Here is a 17,940-nt window from a genome sequence, read left to right on the forward strand (position 1 = left end):
GCCAGATTAACTGAGGAAAAAAAAAAGAGAAGACACAAATTACTAATATGAAAAATGAAATAAGGTCCATCACTACTAACCATAAGGACACTAAGAGGACAGTAAAGGATTATTACGAACTCTTTTTTGATAATCTAGATGGAACAGACCAATTCCTTGAAAGAGACAATCTATGAGAATTTACACAAGGTGAGAGGCGCCTGGGTGGCTCAGTTGGCTGAGCGTCCAACTCTTGGTTTCGGCTCAGGTCATGATCTTAGGATACAAGGATCAAGCCCCACATGAGGCTCCCTGCTCAGTGAGAGTCTGCTTGTCTCCTTCTCTCTCTGCCCCACCCTGCCACCCACCCCTGCAAGTTCTCTCTCTCTCAAATAAATCAATTTTTTAAAATTTTAATTAAAAAAATTTATGCAAGGTGAAAAGAACCATCTGAATAGGTCTATATCTACTAAGGAAACTGAATCAATAACTAATAAAATTTTAAAACTGAAAACAGGTGAGTTCACTGGTGAAATCTACCAAAAGTTTAAGGGCGAAATTATCTCAATTCTCTGCAACCTCTTCCAAAAAACAGAAGCAGAGGGAATACTGTCTAACTCATTCTATGAGGCCAGCATTATCCTAATCCTCAAACCAGACAGAAGAAAGAAAGAAAGAAGAAAGAAAGACTACAGCCAGTATCTCTAATGAACAAAATATTGGTGAACTAAATCCAACAATGTACCAAAAAATGATACACCATAACCAAATAGGATTTATTTCAGGTATGCAAGACTGGTTCAAGATTCCCGCTGCCTTCAGCTCAGGTCATGATCCCAGGGTCCTGGGATCGAGTCCCACATTGGGCTCTCTGCTCAGCAGGGAGCCTGCTTCCTCCTCTCTCTCTCTGCCTGCCTCCCTGCCTACTTGTAATCTCTCTCTGTCAAATAAATAAATAAAAAATCTTAGAAAAAAAAAATACTGGTTCAAGATTCAAAAATAAACATATGTAATCCATTACATCAACAGGTTAAAGAAAAAAAAAGTCTTACGATCTTATCAAGAGATACAGAAAAGGCATTTGAAAAAATCCAACACCCAAACAAAAATTCTCAGCAAATTGGAAACAGTGGGGAAGTTTCTCAACTTGATAAAGAACATATACAAAAATCCTACAGCTAACATCAAACTTAACATGGAGAAATTAGTCACTTTCCCACTACGATTAGGAGCAAGGCAAGATGTCTACTCCCATCCCTCTCATTCAGCATATTAGAAAGAAGCCTTAGCAAATACAATAACACAAGGAAAAAAAGTGTACAGACTGGGAAGGAAGAAATAAAACTGCCTTTGTTTGGTGATGACATGATTGTCTACGTAGAGAATCCCGAAGAAACAACAAAAAAATTAATAAGTCATTAAGGTTGTAGGATACAAAGTTAATAAAGAAACGTCAATTGCTTTGTTATATACTGGCAATAAACAAAAGGAAACTGAAATTTAAAATGCAATACCATTTACATTAACATCTAAAAAAAAAAAGAAGAAGAAGAAGAAGGGGCTCCTGGGTGGCTCAGTGGTTAAGTGTCTGCCTTCGCCTTAGGTCATGATCCCTGGGTCCTGGGATCAAGCCCCATGCCGGCCGCTCCCTGCTCTCCCACTCCCCCTGTTTGTGTTCGCTCTCTTACTGTGACTCTCTCTGTCAAATAAATAAATACATAAATCTTAAAAAAAAAAAAAGAAGAAGAAGAAATACTTACTTATAAATCTAACAACATATGTATAAGACCTCTGTGAAGGAAACCACAAAACTGTAATGGAAGAAATCAAAGAAGATCTAAAAAAATGGAAGGCAATCCCAGGCACACAGATAAGAAGACTCAAAACTGTCAAGATGTCATTGTCATTCCTTCCCATCTACATCTACAGATTCAATGAAATCCCAATCAAAATTCCAGCACGATTATTTTACGCATTATCAATAAACTGATTCTAAAACTTATATGGGAAGTTGTAAAAAAGACCCAGAATAACCAATACAACACAGAAGGAGAACAAAGTTGGAGGACTGACGCTACCTGACTTCAAGACTTACTAAAAACTAAAGTAATAAAAAACAAAACAAACAAACAAAAAAACCCCACTAAAGTAATCAAGGCAGTGCGATGCTGGCAAAACAACACACAAATAGATCACAGACCAGGACAGAAAGCCCAGAATGAGACCTACACAAAAGAGTCTACTGACCTTTTTTTTTTTTTTTTTTTTTTTAAGATTTTATTTATTTGACAGAAAGAGACAGGGTGAGAGAGGGAACACAAGCAGAGGGAGTGGGAGAGGGAGAAGCAGGCCTTCCGCCAGGCAGGGAGCCCGATGATGCCGGGTGCAATCCCAGGACCCTGAGATCATGACCTGAGCCGAGGGTACACTGAGGCAGATGCTTAAGGACTGACCCACCCAGGTGCCTCATCTACTGATCTTTAATAAAGGAGCAAAGGCAGTTCTGTGGGGGAAAGACAGTCTTTTTAGCATAGTGCCAAAAGAACTGGACATTCACATGCAAAAAAATGAATTAGACACAGATATTCCCCCTTTCACAAAAATGAGCTCAAATGGATGACTGACCTAAATGTAAAACACAAAACTATAAAATTCCTAAAAGATAGCTTAAGAGAATATCTAGATGACCTTATGTTTAGCAATGACTCTTCTCAGACACGATACCAAAAGCACAATCCAGGAAAGAAAAGTATTGCTAAATTGAATTTCACTAAAAGTAAAAACTTCTGCTTTGCAAAAGACACTGTCAAAAGAATGAAAAAGCAAGCCACAGACTGGGAGACAATTTTTACAAAACACATATCCGATTAAAGGACCAGTATCCAAAATATAAAAAGAACTCTTAAAATGCAAGAGTAAGTGGGGCGCCTGGGTGGCTCAGTGGACTAAGCCGCTGCCTTCAGCCCAGGTCATGATCTTAGGGTCCTGGGATAGAGCCCTGCATCAGGCTCTCTGCTCAGCATGGAGCCTGCTTCCCACTCTCTCTCTGCCTACTTGTGATCTCTCTGTGTCAACTAAATAAATAAAATCTTTAAAGAAGAAAATTCAAGAGTAAGGAAATAAAACCCGATTAAAAAACAAGCAAAACAGGGCGCCTGGGTGGCTCAGTGGGTTAAGCCTCTGCCTTCAGCTCAGGTCATGATCTCAGGGTCCTGGGATCGAGTCCCGCATCTGGCTCTCTGCTCCACAGGGAGCCTGCTTCCTCCTCCTCCTCCTCTCTCTCTCTGCCTGCCTCTCTGCCTACTTGTGATCTCTGCCTGTCAAATAAATAAATAAAATCTTAAAAAAAAAAAAAAAAGCAAAACGCCTGAGCAAACACCTCACCAAAGAATATACAGAGGCAAGTCAGCATATGAAAAGATGCTCAACATCATATGTCAGTAGGGAACTGCAAATTAAAATGAGATACTACTACACACCTCTCAGACTAGCCAAAATCCAGAACACTGACAATACCAAATGCTGGCAAATGCGGGGAATGGCAGAAAAGCATTCATTGCTGGCGGGCGCGTAAAATAGCACAGTCACTTTGTAATACAGTTTGGCGGTTTCTTAAAAAACCGAACATACTCTTCCCATACGATCTAGCAATCTTCCTCCTTGGTATTTACCCAAATGAGCTGAAAACTTATATACACACAAAAATCTGCCTACAGATGTTTTATTTCTAACTGCCAAAACCTGGAACAACCAAGCTTTCAGTATGTAATTGGATAAACCGCGTTACATCCATACAATGAAGTAGTATTCAGCAATTAAAAAAATACAAAGGAAAAAAAAAAAAGAGCTATGGATCCCGGAAAAGATTCGGCAAAAGCCTTAATTCATTACCAATGAAAGTAGACAGATATGCATGATTCCAATTACATGACATTCTGGAAAACGGAAAACTAACAAGACAATGAAAAGATCAGCGATTGCCAGGGGCTCAGGCAGAGGGAAAGATGGGAAGGGGAAGCACAGATGACCTTTAGGGCAGTGAGACTATTCTGGACGATGCAATGATGATGAATACATGTCACTGTGCATTTGCCAAAACCTACGAGGTGCACAAAACAAAGACTGAACCCTAATGTAAATCACGGACTTTAATTGTAATGCATCGGTATCTGGCTCATCAGTCGTAACAAGTGCAAGATGTTAACTCCAGGAGAAATGGGATGCGAGCAGGGGAGTGAGGGAGTATATGAGGATTCTGTACTTTCTGCTCAATTATCCTGTAAATACAACACCGCTTAAAAAATTTTCTACTGGGGGGCGCCTGGGTGGCTCAGTGGGTTAAGCCGCTGCCTTCGGCTCAGGTCATGATCTCAGGGTCCTGGGATCGAGTCCCGCATCAGGCTCTCTGCTCAGCAGGGAGCCTGCTTCTCTCTCTCTCTCTCTCTCTGCCTGCCTCTCCATCTACTTGTGATTTCTCTCTGTCAAATAAATACATAAAATCTTTAAAAAAATTTTTTTCTACTAACACACATGCACACACACCTTGTGGTGGAGGAAAAACAGAGGAACAGTTACCTCAGAACAGAAGAGTCCTTGACTATCTCTACGTTGCCTAGCCTCAGAGATGACCTTACCTACTACTTTTCCAGAAGGGGCTACCACAAACTCCTAAGGAAGCTGAAGGCAAGCTATGACCTCGAGGCAAGTTCCGGTCATCATCTTGGAGCCCTCTTTTACCGAGGTCAAACAGCCCTTTCTTTACACAGCTGCCACCAGGGCTTGCTATGTGGTTTTTATATGTAAATAGTAGCTTTTAAAATAAATATTTGATGGTGGGGGAAAAAAAATCACTAGATTTACTACCGATGGGAATCCTTTCTAGAATACCATATAGGTTATACTGGCCTGAGGGCAGGGACGATTCACACTAAGGTTAAAGACTGTTAGAACAAGAGGAAGAAATATAACCCAAGTTTAATTTCAAGGACAAATGTGTTATTCCTGGTTGTTGCGTTAAAGCTGTGAGGACTCAGTCTCCTAAGCGGAGGCTCTCGGGCCACAAGATCCACCACGGTTGTCTTCATCGAACACAAGCAGAGAGCAAAGGTCAGGGATGGCTGTGGCGAGGGGCTCCCTGGGCAGTCCCAGCCACCCGTGGAAGGACACACGCGTGGCTCACTACAGGGAGAAGCAACTGCCTTTTCCACACATCCTGCGCTAGGCAGCCCAAAGCCCACCTCGGCTTTTTGACGCTGCCCATCTTGCTTCCTTCTGCTCATTCACAGAGCCAGTGGGAAGTTATACCCCACTTCTCACCCTTATCCCTTGTGCCCTGTAAAAACTGCGCTCTTAGGATAACCAAAGAGCTGAGGAGGAAATGCTTCTCTTTTCACAAGTGTTGCAGGTGACAACTGATGGAGGTTCAAGAGAATTAGAATATTTTAAGCTTACAACCCTAATAATGAACAAATAAATACAGGCAATGATCACTAATGGCTACTAATATCACGAAAAACAAAGACAGACATTATGTGTCTTCTGGAAAAGTAAACATCACCATCTATGAAGTACTCTTTTTTTTTTTTAGATTTTACTTATTTGGAAAAAAAAAGATTTTACTTATTTGGAGCACTTGGGTGACTCAGTTGGTTAAGTTTTTTGTGTTTGTTTTTTTTTTAAGATTTTATTTTTTGACAGAGAGAGACCCAGCGAGAGAGGGAACATAAGCAGGGGGAGTGGGAGAGGGAGAAGCAGGTTTCTCTCAAAGGAGGGAGCCCAGTGCGGGGCTCGATCCCAGGATCATGACCTGAGCCAAAGGCAGACGCTTAACCGACTGAGCCACCCAGGTGCCCCCCTCTAGGAAGTATTCTTGAAAACAAAAACAAAAAAACATAAACAAGCCTCTAGATCTAATTACAAATTTATAGAAAATACAGGGGGACAAAGGAACATATTAAACTGACACCAAGGGAATACAATCAGCAAAACTCAGCAGAAAAGTCTACAGGAAAAACTCGATTTCTTCAACAAATAAATTTATGAGGGGAAAACAGATGGTAGACAAAGCTGTAGATTAAAAGATTTAAAAGGCATTTCAACTGATGGCACTGCAGAACCTCATATGGACTCTGATTTTAACAAACCATTAAAAAATAATTATGGCCCAACTGGGGAAATCCGAACATTGGATGCTTGACGCAACTAAGAAAATAATGTAAATTTGTGTAGGTGTGATTACGGTATTGTGATTATGGTTCCTTTTTCAGTCCATATCTAGAGACAAAGCCTGAAACATTTACACAAAACGATGTGACATCTGTAATTTGCTTCAAAATAAAGGCGGGTAGGAGTGAACGTAAGGTGGGCAGGTGAGGTAAGTTTGGCCAGGGCTGATCACTGTTGTATGAGGAGTACACGGAGGTTCGCTATCCTACCCTCTCTACTCCCATGTTGTTTGTTATTTTTCACAATAAATAGGTTTTACAAAATTACCTGGAATAGTTCCAAACCTCCTTTGGTTAAGGTCTCCATCACAGTAGATTCTGCTCACTATCTACCTCAAATTTGCTAAATACTAGATATCCAACTTGTCCCTTTACAGCTTTCTCATTTGAAACTGATACAGTTTTTCTTTTCCAACACCTCCACGATATAACCGATCTTTCCAAGTATCAGCAGAAATCTCCACCCAAAGCTTGCCCCTCCTTCATTAATCAAAAGCAACTTCTCTACCTTATGCACTGTCTATCCAAGTGGACCCTAATTTTCCAGGAGGCAAGGAAGATGTTTTACTGTCATCACTTCCCACAGTCTAGCACAATAGTTTTGCACGTAACGGTTGATTAACCAACCAAAAAATGCGTGGGTCAGGTCTGGCCTGTGCAGGGTTGAGTGGCAAAACCAACAAGTAATACAAGATCAAAAGCAGCAGACACATTTACAAATCCTATAGATCATGAAGAATGGATGAACAAGCTGTGATAGATCCATACAATGGAATAAATAGTACTGGACGTGAAAAAGTAACACCAATATTACACACAACAGAATGGACAAATCTCCAAAACATCACTGTAAGAGAAAGAAGTCGGGTATGAAACACTACAGAGTATGTATCATTTCATTTACATGAAACCCTAGAAAAGGCAAGTGGCTGCTTAAAACAAGAGATGAGGTAAGAGGATGGACTATGAAGGCACAAGGGTACTTTCTGAGTGATGGAAATATTCTGTATCTCTTTCTATGTCTTGATTGTTACAGTTATACAACTGTATATATTTGCCCAGTCGTCAAACTGTGCAATTAAATGGGCGAATACTATAATTACACATTATGCCCTAATAAAACCATTTTAAATATCATAAAATTAGAATTAAAAATTATAGATATTTGTGGGGGGGTTTAAAGATTTTATTTATTTGTCAGAGAGAGGGGGACAGAGAGAGAAAGGAGAACACACAAGCAGGGGGAGCAGCAGGCAGAGGCAGAAGCAGGCTCTCCATCGAGCAAGGAGCCCAATGTGGGACTTGATTCCAGCATTCTGGGATCGTGACCGGAGCTGAAGACAGATGCTTAACTCACTGACCCACCTAGGCATCCCTGTGGGGTTTTTAAATTTTTACTTATTTGCGAGAGCAGGAGCAGGAGCAGGAGAAAGGGAAGAGGGAGAGGGAGAAACAGGCTCCCCGATGAGCAGGGAGCCCGACGTGGGGCTCCGTTCCAGGACCCTGGGATCATGATCTGAGCCAAAGGCAGACACTTAACCAAAAGAGACACCCAGGTGCTCCAAAATTATAAATATTTGTAATAGGACAGAACAAGAGCTCTTACACATTAGTAAGACAGGCAGCAAAAGGGGCGCCTGGGTGGCTCAGTGGGTTAAACCTCTGCCTTTGCTCAGATCATGAACTCAGCATCCTGGGATCGAGCCCCGCGTAGGCTCTCTGCTCAGCAGGGAGCCTACTTCCCCCTCTCTCTCTGTCTACTTGTGATCTCTGTCTGTCAAATAAATAAATAAAATCTTTAAAAAAAAAAAGAAAGAAAGAAAGAAAGAAAGCTAGGCAACACTCTTCCCACCATCTTTCCATGCCACCATAACGGTGTACACGAATGTCCCGGCAGATGCTCTCAAGAGCATGAAAAATGCTGAGAAGAGAGGCAAACACCAGGTTCTTACTAGGTCGTGCTCCAAAGTCATCACTGGGTTTCTGAGATGATGAAGCTTGGTTACATTGGCAAACCTGAAATCACGAATGACCACAGAGCTGGGAAAACTGTGGTGAACCTCATGGGCAGGTTAAACAAGTGTGGAGTAGCAGCCCCAGATCTGATGTACAACTTAAAGATCTAGGAAAATGGCAGAATAATCTGTTCGCGTCCCCCCAGTTTGGTTTCTTTGTCCTGACGACCTCAGCTGGCTTCATGGACCACAAAGAGGCATGACAAAAACACACAGGATGGAAAATCCTGGGATTCTTTCTCTAGGGATGGAATACATAACATGCAAATAAAATGTCTCAATGGACCCGAAAAAATAAAAAAAATTTTTTAAAAAAGGCAATGAAAGAAAAAAAAAATAGAAAGCTAGGCAAGGGAAATAAGCAATTAAAAATATAGCCAATTAACATGAAAGTATGTACAAACTGTATCAGTAATATACTATTTTTCACCTATAAAATTGGCAACAAAAAATTCTTTTGTATCGGTTTTAAATATAACATTTAGCATTGGTGAGGGTTTATGGGAAACTGGGATTCTTGCATACTGATCATGTAAACGTAAACTGGCTCAATCTTTCCACAGGTAAGAGTAGCAGACGCCTTACAAGACACAAATACCCTCCAGGCTAACTTTATGTGCCAAGACAGTTTTTGGAGAAAGAATAGTCTTTAACAAATGGTGTTGAGACAACAGGATATCCACAGACACGCGAATGAAGTTGGACCTCTACCTCACACCATATACAAAAATGAACTCAAAATGGAACTAAGACCTGGGGCGCCTGGGTGGCTCAGTCAGTTAAGCATCTGCCTTCAGCTCAGGTCATGATCCCAACATCCTGGGATCAAGCCCCACATCGGGCTCCCTGCTGGGTGGGAAGTCTGCTTCTCCTCTCCCACTTGCCCTGCTTGTGTTCCTGCTTTTGCTGTCTCTCTCTCTGCCAAATAAATAAATAAAATCTTGGGGGGAAAAAAAAAAGAAGCATCCAACTCTTGATCTTGGCTCAGGTCTTAATCTCAGGGACATGGGTTCAAGACCTGCACTTAAAAAAATTAAAAAAAAAAAAAAGGAGCTAAAACCTAAACATAGGAGCACCTGCCTGGCTCTGTAAGTAGGTGACTCTTCACCTTGGGGTCATGAGTTTGAGCCCCATGTTAGGCACAGAGATTACTTAAAAAAATAAAAAATAAGGTCGCCTGTGTGGCTCAGTGGGTTAAAGCCTCTGCCTTCGGCTTCGGTCATGATCCCAGGGTCCTGGGATCGAGCCCCGCATCAGGCTCTCTGCTCAGCAGGGAGCCTGCTTCCTCCTCTCTCTCTGACTGCCTCTCTGCCTACTTGTGATCTCTAGCTGTCAAATAAATAAATAAAATCTTTTAAAAAATTTTAAAATATTTAATTTAAAAATATTTAATTTAAAATATTTAAATATTTAAATATTTAAATAAATAAATACAAATAAACAAAAAATAAAAATAAAATAAAATACCTAACTGTAAAAGCTAAAACTGTAAGACTCTTAGAAGGAATATAGGTTAATTTTCGTGACATGAATTAGGCAGTGTTTCTTGGATATGACACCTAAAGCACAAGCAACAGAAAAAAAATAATGCACATACTGGAATTTATGAAATAGGAAAAAAACACCCATTTGTACTTCAAAGAACACTATACAGAAAGTAAAAAGACAATCCACAGAAAGGAAAACGTACCTGCAAATCATCTATCTAAAAAGAGTCTAGTATCTAGAAAAAATAAAGAAATTTTCAACTCAACAAAAACACAAGCCCATTAAGCCTATTGGCACATGCAAAGATGTTCACCACTAGTTTTTGGGAAATGCAAATCAAAACTACAAGGAGAAACTACACACCCAATAGGATGGCTATATTCAAAAAGATATTGAAAAAAGTTGACAAAAACACAGAGAAACTGGAAACCTCCTACATTGCTGGTGGGAATGGAAAATGTTACAGCTGCTTTTTATGATCTAGCAATGCCACTCCTAGATATTTATCCAGGGGAATAGAAACATATGTCCACATACAAACTTGTACGTGAATGTTCATAGCAGTATTATTCATAATGGTCCAAAAGTGGAAACAACTCAACTGTCCATCAGCTGGAAAATGGATAAGGAAAAAGCCATGTATTGTATGACTCCATTCTTATGAAATGTTCAGAATAGTAACCCCATGGAGACAGAAGGTCTGGATGGGTTTGCCAGGGGCTAGAAATGAAGGGTAGAGTGGGGAGTGATAATGGGTATGAGGTTTCGTTCTAGGATGATGAAAAAGTTCTGGGATTAGAGGCCCCAAGGTGGTTCAGTTGGTTAAGTGGCTGCCTTCTGCTCAGGTCATGATCCCAGGGTCTTGGGATCAAGTCCCACATCGGGCTCCCTGCTCCACAGAAAACCTGCTTCTCCCTTTCCCACTCACCCTGCTTCTGTCCCCTTCTCGCTGCACCTCTCTCTGTCAAACAAATAAATAAAATCTTTTAAAAATAAAAATAAAAATAAAAATAATTACCTTAGAGGGGCAACAAGGTTGTCAGTTGAGCATCCAACTCTTGATTTCAGCCCCAGGGTTGTGAGATCCAGTGCCATGCTGGGCACGGAAGCTGCTTAAAGTTCTCTCTCTCCCCCTCCCTCTAAACTTACCCCTTGCTCGCATGCTTGCCTATGCACTCTCTATCAAAAATAAATAAATAATGCCTTAGAAATGAATTTTATATGAAAGCAATTCATTCTATTAATAATTTTTCATTGGTTAAAAAAAAAAAAAAAAAGAATGCCCATGGGGCGCCTGGGCGGCTCAGTCAGTTAAACAGCAGACTCTTGATTTCTACCCAGGTCATGATCTCTGGGCAGTGGGACCCAGTCCCATGTCCAGCTCCATGCTCAGCTCAGCTCAACGCAGAGCTCACCTGAGAGTCTTGCTCTCCTCTGCCCCTCCCTCACCCTGCTCGCACGTTCTCAAGATGCTCTCAAATGAATACATAAATAAAATCTTAAAAAAAAAAGTATAGGGTGCCTGGGTGGCTCAGTGGGTTAAGCCGCTGCCTTCGGCTCAGGTCATGATCTCAGGGTCCTGGGATCGAGTCCCGCATCGGGCTCTCTGCTCAGCAGAGAGCCTGCTTCCTCCTCTCTCTCTCTCTGCCTGCCTCTCTGCCTACTTGTGATCTCTCTCTGTCAAATAAATAAATAAATAAAAGTATACCCACAATATTCTAATGCCCTTCCCCCAAACAAGAAAACAATTTTAGGATAAAACCAGTTCTAACTTCTGGCCTCCAAACTGTAAGAGAACAAATTTTTGTTGTTTAAAAAAAATTTTCAATTCTTTAACTTGGAAAAAAGGGGTGCCTGGGTGGCTCAGTGGGTTAAGTCTCTGCCTTCGAATCAGGTCATGGTCTCAGGGTCCTGGGATCGGGCCCCGCATTGGGCTCTCTGCTCAGAGGGGAGCCTGCTTCCCCCTCTCTCTCTGCCTGCCCCTCTGCCTGCTTGTGATCTCTTTCTTTCTCTCTGTCAAATGAATGAATGGAATCCTAAAAAAAAAAAAAGGAAGAGCTTATTCCTTTGAAAAAAATTGGGAAAAAAATTTTGAAGTATACTCACAGTAGGAATCCATATTGATAAAAAGGAAATACATGTATACATATGGTAGAAGTTTAAAAATATTCACACCAAAATGTTAACAGTCCTTATATCCTGGAGGTAGTATAACGGGGGCTATTTTTTAATTTCTTTGGTTTGGCTTTATTTTCTAGTTTCTTGACAATTAGTATTAATTAGTAGTAGTATTTAAACAATCTGTTGATTTTAAAAACAAGTATTCTAGAGGACAGTGGTATTAACACCTCATACCAAGAAAGAAAGACTGAATAACTAACTTCAAGGAATAAAGACATCAAAATTCCAGACCTCATCAGATACCTAACACTTCGTTAAATCCAAATTACTGGAAGTTAACTTTTAAACCTCTACAACCACGCTCCTAATGGAGTCTTACTTCTGCTGTGGCAGAAATTTATAACGCTTGATGGTAACTAAAAGTTACATTATTTTGACAAAAATCAAAACAGTAAGGGAAACATGAAGGACCAGATCCCCGTTCTCAGTCCAGGAACTGGTTTTGATGAAACATGGTATACTGGAGGACTGAGTGTGCAGATAAAGCATTTACTCTGCACAGTGTGGAGGCATTGTTCAGACATAAAAATACAGTTAAAAAAAAAAAAAAAAAAAGGAGGGCTCCTGGGTAACATATTTGTTTAGACACCTTGATTCCTCATTTTGGCTCAGGTCGTTAATCTCAGGATCGTGAGACCGAGCCCTGTGTCAGGCTCCATGCTTCACAGGGAGTCCATTTGAGGTTCTCTCTCCCTCTCCTTCTGCCCTCCCCCACCCCGTGCGCATATTCACGTGCTTGCTCTCTCACATCAATAAAATATTTTTAAAAAAAATACTGTAACTTCATCAACAACAAAAACTACCACTAACAAGTGTTTACTCCCCAAAAGACAGACAAGCTGACAGAAAATAAAGCTACTCATCACATACAAAAGGACAGAACTGAAAATTTTGAAATCAACTCTGCAGTTGTATTTTTACGTTTTTAAAAAGTGAAAATAGAGGTCTACTTCAGACTAGTTTTGAAGAAAAAGCAACACGTAAAGGAAACACTGCAAAGTACTTCAGAGAAAAAGAAAAAGAGTTAAAATGAGTTTTACTTAGAAATGTTTAATTAAGACATTCTCAATACTGCCAAGAAGTTTGTAAAATAAAAATAGAGTTGGGGCGCCTGGGTGGCTCAGTTGGTTAAGCCTCCAACTCCTGGTTTCGGCTCAGACTGTGAAGCCTCTGCCTTCAGCTCAGGTCATGATCCCAGGGTCCTGGGATCGAGCCCCACTTTGGGCTCTCTGCTTCGCAAGGAGCCTGCTTCCTCCCCTCTCTCTCTGCCTACTTGTGATTTCTCTCTCTCTCTGTCAAATAAATAAAATCTTTAAAAAAAAAATAAAATAAAAAGTGAAGTTAAAATTAGGTGAGGCGGGCGCCTGGGTGGCTCAGTGGGTTAAGCCGCTGCCTTCGGCTCAGGTCATGATCTCAGGGTCCTGGGATCGAGTCCCATGTCGGGCTCTCTGCTCAGCAGGGAGCCTGCTTCCCTCTCTCTCTCTCTGCCTACTTGTGATTTCTCTCTGTCAAATAAATAAATAAAATCTTTAAAAAAAAAAATTAGGTGAGGCTATTTATGAGGTTAATATGACAAAAGCATAATGAACCATCACTACCTGTATTACAACAACCGAAGTAAAAAACAGTGGTAACACTAAATGCTGACGAGCATGCAGAGAAATGGGATCTCACGCATCACTGATAGGAATGTAATAGGACACAACCACTCTAAACCAGAATTTAGCAGTTTCTTTTAAAACTAAATATGGGGTGCCTGGGTGCCTCAGATGGTTAAGTGACTGCCTTCGGCTCAGGTTATGATCCCAGGGTCCCTGCTCAGTGGGGAGCCTGCTTCTCCCTCTCCCCCTGATGTTCTGCCTGCCTGTGCTCTCTCACTCTGTCAAAAAAAAAAAGAAAAAAAAAAAAAAACCCCAGAAACAAAAACTAAATATGTAACTGGGGTGCCTGGGTGGCTCAATAGGTTGTCCTTCTGGCTTCTGGTTTCAGCTCAGGTCATGATCTCGGAGTTGTGGGACCAAGCTCTGGATCAGGCTCCACACTTGGCACAAAGTCTGCTTGGGATTCTCTCTCTCTCTCCTCCCCCTGTCCCTCGCCCAGATATGCATACACTCTCTCTCTCTCAAATAAATAAATAAAATAAAAATAAATATGTACTTACCATATGACCAAGCACTTTTAGGCATTTACCCCCCGCCAAAAAAAAGGGAAACTTAATGTTCACTCAAAAATGTGTATGCAGGGCGCCTGGGTGGCTCAGTGGGTTAAGCCACTGCCTTCGGCTCAGGTCATGATCTCAGGGTCCTGGGATCAAGTCCCCGCGTCGGGTTCTCTGCTCAGCAGGGAGCCTGCTTCCCTCTCTCTCTCTCTCTACCTGCCTCTCCATCTACTTGTGATTTCTCTCTGTCAAATAAATAAATAAAATCTTTAAAAAAAAATGTGTATGCAAAAGTTTATAGCCACTTTATTTGTAGTAGCCAGAAACAGGAAACTGTTCTGGTATGTCCTTCAATGGGTGAATCATTAAACAAACTATGGTACATCCACCCTTTGGAATACTACTCAACATTAAAAAGGAATGAACTATTAATACATGAAACAATTTGGATAGATCTCAAAGGAATTATGGTAACAGGAAAAAAGCCAAAGTAACATACTGTGTGATTCCATTTATCTAACACTCTCAAAATAACAAAATTACAGAGATGGAGAACAGCTTAGTGGTTGCTCAGGGTTAGCGACAAGCGTGAAAATAAAGGGTTAGCATAAGGGATCCCTGAGGTGCTAGTATTGTCCTGGATCTTGATTACGGTGGTGTCACACAAATCTACACATGACAGAACTGCACAGAACCACGCACACTCTAATGAACACATGTAAAACGCGTGAAATCTACATCAGGCTATGAACTGTAACAATGTCAGTTTCCCGGGTTTGATATTAAACTACAATTATATAATATGTTACCACTGCATGAAACTAGGTGAAGGGAACAGGGGATCCCCTCTGTACTTTTTTTTTTTTTTTTTTTGGTTTTTTTTTGTGTGTGTGGTTTTTTTGCAATTTTCTGTGAATCTGTATTTCAAAAGAAAAAGAAAAAGAAATTACATGAGGCTATGCGTGAGAAGGCTAATATACCAAATAGAAAAAATTTAACATAATATAAAGGGTTAGCATAAGGGATCCCTGAGGTGCTAGTATTGTCCTGGATCTTGATTATGGTGGTGTCACACAAATCTACACATGACAAAACTGCACAGAACCACACACTCTAATGAACACATGTAAAACGCGTGAAATCTACATCAGGCTATGAACTGTAACAATGTCAGTTTCCCGGGTTTGATATTAAACTACATATATAAAACTATATAACATGTTACCACCGCATGAAACTAGGTGAAGGGAGCACAGGATCCCCTCTGTACTGGTTTTGTGTGTGTTTATGTGTGTGTGGTTTTTTTGCAATTTTCTGTGAATCTGTATTTCAAAAAAAAAAAGAAAAAGAAATTACATGAGGCTATGCGTGAGAAGGCTAATATACCAAATAGAAAAAATTTAACATAGCGTTTGGAACATGGTAAAAAGGCTACCATGAACACTTTGACTTTTCTGAGCCCTTACAGTCAATCAACTAATTTGAAAACATAGGTTTCTGAAGATTATTCAAACTATTTCAGCCGAGAGCATGACTGGAGGTAGAAGTCTTGAGTTTAGTTACCAGATACTACATGAAATCTCTTATGGACATGGCAAGATCTTTTCCAGACTTGAAACTATTTAAGTGAGTAAGAAACCAGTGCACAACATAAATGTTTCCAAAATGTTTCTTTCTAAAATCTTTGACTTCAGGGGCTCCTGGGTGGCTCAGTGGGTTAAAGCCTCTGCCTTCGGCTCAGGTCATGATCCCAGGGTCCTGGGAAGGAGCCCCGCCCGCATCAGGCTCTCTGCTTGGCCGGGAGCCTGCTTCCTCCTCTCTCTGCCTGCTTCTCTGCCTACTTGTGATTCCTGTGTGTCAAAAAAATAAATAAGATCTTTAAAAAAAATCCTCAACTTCAATCTCCTTAGGGTCCAAAGCCCTTAGTATACAAAAGTCTCTTGTATCATCGAATAAAACTTGTAAGATGAAAATAAATGTACTGCCTGTTGTCTGGATCCAAATTAATGTAAAGCCTAGCTCAAGGCCATCCTCTATTTCCAATATTCCCTTAGGAAAAAAAATAATTCCCCGTCATGTTAAAAACGGGAAAATGAACTGAAAGCTTTTATGGTATTCTGCAGCAGCTGAGTCCCTAGCAAATATTCTGAAGGATAGAAAGAACATTCTACTGGCAGTCTTCTGAATTCCTCACGCAGGCTCTGAGCTGTCCAGTCAGCTCTGCAGGAACGAGCAAAGACAGGAGTCTCAGACCAGCTGCTGAGAACTGGACCCTGATTCTTCAAATAAGCATCCTCTTTGGCCTAGCGCCCCCCTTCGGCATTACTCCACACCTGTGTGTATGTATGTGATTAATACAGTCTCCAGTGCCGTGGGTGTGATCCTGAAATAGCTTCCTCCACCGAATATTACTCCAACGGGTTCAACAGAAGGGAGAATAGAAAGCTGAGTGAAATTATACAACAGCTTGCTTCTCTAGCTTCCATAGAAAAAGTGGCTGAAATGTTTCTCAGCTTCAGCAGGTATAAGAATATCTAAATACAACCATCTGACCAGTGCCCATATCAGCAGGGGAGGTCCCTGGATTTTCTTCCCATGGACTCTTCTGGACTCCTAACACTACATCCTAGTACCTCCTAGGATGTACTGGCAGGCGTTTCATGGAAGGAGCTGTGCTAGAAGGCCATCTATCACACCAGAACCGGCCCTGTTATAACACACGCTCCCCTTTCCCGCCTTGGATCCTTCTAATAGCTCTTTCCCATCCTTCCTTTACTGCAATATCTTAAACCTTCTGTGTGAACCCAGGGTAGACTACAAAAAGCTCTATTCACTCACTGGTTCCTCAACAGCTAAAAACTTAATGGGGTTTGAAAAAAAGACTCCACACCCTGACACATCAAGGATTCTGACAGCGACAGTGTTCAGGTCACAGATTTTAAGGCGAAGATGAGTCGTGACATAGAAGTATCTTAGTTGAACACATTATACTACTAAACTTGAGGAAATCCACAAACATGAATTACACTGTGCAGAATCTATCCATAGGAAACCTAATGTCTTCTTGATATCAAATGCAGTAAAGTTCAAGGACCTGAGCGTTCTAGTTCCCCAAAGAATTACTATGGGTTACATTTACAAAAGCACAGAAATTAATACTTGGGGCAAGCGCTTGGAATAAGGTCTCTAAATTCTTTTATACTCAAAGCCATGTTAATCTGCCTGATCACCTACTTTGGAGCCCAGCATTAACAGCGATCCTATTGATTAGAGCTGGAGAAATTAGCAGAAAGAGGCCGTAATGCCACTGCTGAAGAACAGCGTCAGCATCCTGGACTTACGGCGATCTAGAGTACTGTGGACGTCAGGAAGGACACTGTCCTGCTGCGGCAAAGCGGACTACGCCTTGGTCCCCAAATTTCAACTCACCGCTAGACAGTCAGCTAAACGTCACCTTGTATTTTTACTCCAAGTTGACCATCCCACCCGATTTGCAATGATAACAGCAGTGTTTCCTCATGCTGGTTCAAAGCTACAACGTGATCATTCACCCAGGAAGGCAGTCAGGATCCTCTCCACCCTCCCCTGCAGCATCACTCACAGTCACTTGTTCTCTACCGTTCCCATCCCCATGAGGCCCCGGCAAGAAATTATTCCGTAAACCCAAGTTTCCTAGCAGGGCCTTCTCAAAGTTCCACAGCCAAATTCATGCTCTAAAACATTATTTTGAACAAGTCATCCAAGCCTTGAAAAAAAAAATACCTACAGATCTGGCAATGCAGCCAACAGAAACCCATCCTGATGAGCTTGGACAAGCTCCCAGCACCTTTCACAAGAACTTTCTAGACACAAGGGGGCTCAAGACCAAGGACTCTGAAACCCCAGTAGGTAACTG

General features: G+C 41.2%; 1 protein-coding gene and 1 pseudogene across 2 annotated transcripts in view; one reads left to right on the forward strand and one right to left on the reverse strand.

Moving 5' to 3' along the window:
- TENT4B (terminal nucleotidyltransferase 4B) overlaps positions 1 to 17,940 on the reverse strand; it is a 69,479-nt gene that overhangs the window by 47,253 nt on the left and 4,286 nt on the right. The window lies entirely within an intron of this gene.
- Positions 8,061 to 8,954, forward strand: LOC122914617 (annotated as a pseudogene).

The sequence above is a fragment of the Neovison vison genome, chromosome 7, assembly GCF_020171115.1.
Source record: "Neovison vison isolate M4711 chromosome 7, ASM_NN_V1, whole genome shotgun sequence".
Classification (NCBI taxonomy): Eukaryota; Metazoa; Chordata; class Mammalia; order Carnivora; family Mustelidae; genus Neogale; species Neogale vison.